The following is a 2500-nucleotide window of genomic DNA, read 5'->3' on the forward strand; positions in this document are numbered from 1 at the left end:
CCGGAGGCTGCCCGCCGAGTCATCGGAGGAACTGCGGCGGATCGCTGGCTGGCATCGTTTATGGTTAGAACTAGGGCGGTATCTGATCGCCTTCGAACCTCTAACTTTCGTTCTTGATTAATGAAAACATACTTGGCAAATGCTTTCGCTTCTGTTCGTCTTGCGACGATCCAAGAATTTCACCTCTAACGTCGCAATACGAATGCCCCCGCCTGTCCCTATTAATCATTACCTCGGGTTCCGAAAACCAACAAAATAGAACCGAGGTCCTATTCCATTATTCCATGCACACAGTATTCAGGCGGGCTTGCCTGCTTTAAGCACTCTAATTTGTTCAAAGTAAACGTGCCGGCCCACCGAGACACTCAATAAAGAGCACCCTGGTAGGATTTCAACGGGGTCCGCCTCGGGACGCACGAGCACGCACGAGGCGGTCGCACGCCTTCAGCTCGCCCCACCGGCAGGACGTCCCACGATACATGCCAGTTAAACACCGACGGGCGGTGAACCAACAGCGTGGGACACAAATCCAACTACGAGCTTTTTAACCGCAACAACTTTAATATACGCTATTGGAGCTGGAATTACCGCGGCTGCTGGCACCAGACTTGCCCTCCAATAGATACTCGTTAAAGGATTTAAAGTGTACTCATTCCGATTACGGGGCCTCGGATGAGTCCCGTATCGTTATTTTTCGTCACTACCTCCCCGTGCCGGGAGTGGGTAATTTGCGCGCCTGCTGCCTTCCTTGGATGTGGTAGCCGTTTCTCAGGCTCCCTCTCCGGAATCGAACCCTGATTCCCCGTTACCCGTTACAACCATGGTAGGCGCAGAACCTACCATCGACAGTTGATAAGGCAGACATTTGAAAGATGCGTCGCCGGTACGAGGACCGTGCGATCAGCCCAAAGTTATTCAGAGTCACCAAGGCAAACGGACCGGACGAGCCGACCGATTGGTTTTGATCTAATAAAAGCGTCCCTTCCATCTCTGGTCGGGACTCTGTTTGCATGTATTAGCTCTAGAATTACCACAGTTATCCAAGTAACGTGGGTACGATCTAAGGAACCATAACTGATTTAATGAGCCATTCGCGGTTTCACCTTAATGCGGCTTGTACTGAGACATGCATGGCTTAATCTTTGAGACAAGCATATGACTACTGGCAGGATCAACCAGGGAGCTGCGTCAACTAGAGCTGAGCAGCCGGCCGCCCGGGAGTGTGTCCCGGGGGCCCGCGCGAACACGCAAGCGTCCGCTCAATCATTCTGCAAACAGGAGGAGGCTGAGCTCCCCTGCACAATACACCTCGAAACCCTCTCAGGTCCCGGCGGCGCGCAGCGCCGTCCCAAGTACTTGGTCGGGTTCGAGAGAGGCGCAATCGCCCGGAGTTAGGCGAGTAGACGCTTTCGGTGCGACCACCCGTGCTCCCAACTGAGCTTGCCGCTGCCGACAGAGGCCCGGGAGCGTGCTGTCGTGGCATTGCCGGCGGGAGACAACACGCGCCACCTACGGTGACCGGCAGCTCCAACGCCAGCGCCACAGAAGGACAAAAGCCCCACTTGGGTGCCGAAGCGAACTCTCCCAGCACAGCGCACGCGCCAACACATCCGCACAGCTGCGATACAAACCACCAGCGAGAACCGCTGGGGCGACCGAGCAGCAGACGGCGTCGCGGCGCCGAGCGCCGGGCGGCGGCGCATCCTCAACGCACACAGTCCTCAATCGGACCAGCACACTGAAGATGTCCACCGCGCTTCGCACCGGGCCCGCGAGGACCTACTTTGGCCGCACGGCGCCGCGCGCAGGGTGCGCCGGCGCGCAGCTGCGACGCCTGCCGCGTCCGTCGGCCGGCGCGCCTGCCACTGGCCGCCCCCACCAGCCGGCTGTAGCGCGTGCGCCCACGCACCGCGCGGCCAGCACGCCGGGAGGCGCCCCCTCACCGGCCGGGGACGGTCCCACCCAGCCACCGCCGCGTATCGCTTCACACCCAGATGCCGTTCAGTTTCGTCGGCATGGTGGGTATCGCTGGAACAACCGGTTAGTACCTCAACCTATCGTCGCCATCACCGATTCACCCCTAGCGAGAACAACCGCACCACAACAGGTTACCATTTGTTCATTTGCGTAACTTCACCAGAAAACGCAGGCGTCCATCGCCATTTGCAACTTCAACGATTATTGCATGCCTGTGTCAGGTGTCACGCCACACTACGTCTGCCCACATACACGCAACAAAATGTGCACGCCTAGACAATACGTGGAAGGTGGCCCCCGTACGTATGCGATGTCCATTGCTCGAACGACTGTCAACCGGCCTCTGTAGCATGTCGCAGATATGGAACGCGGTGCACCATGCCATCACGGTGTGTGAGGAGAGACGACTAGGTCCGAATACATCAACAGACAGCTCATGCTGATCGCCATCCACGGCGTCCGTTCCTCCCACACGTCTCTATGGCGTACCACACTGCAATCCAGCTCTCATAGGGAGACGACA

At 57.9% G+C, this 2500-nt stretch overlaps 1 non-coding gene across 1 annotated transcript in view; it reads right to left on the reverse strand.

The window, feature by feature from the left end:
* LOC124772032 overlaps nucleotides 1-1182 on the reverse strand; it is a 1909-nt gene extending 727 nt beyond the window's left edge. Inside the window, exon 1 of the ribosomal RNA XR_007013714.1 lies at nucleotides 1-1182. This exon is cut by the window's left edge and continues 727 nt beyond it. This is a non-coding gene — a ribosomal RNA (small subunit ribosomal RNA).
* Between the last annotated feature and the right edge of the window lie 1318 nt (nucleotides 1183-2500).

The sequence above is a fragment of the Schistocerca piceifrons genome, unplaced genomic scaffold (genome assembly GCF_021461385.2).
Source record: "Schistocerca piceifrons isolate TAMUIC-IGC-003096 unplaced genomic scaffold, iqSchPice1.1 HiC_scaffold_936, whole genome shotgun sequence".
Taxonomy (NCBI): domain Eukaryota; kingdom Metazoa; phylum Arthropoda; class Insecta; order Orthoptera; family Acrididae; genus Schistocerca; species Schistocerca piceifrons.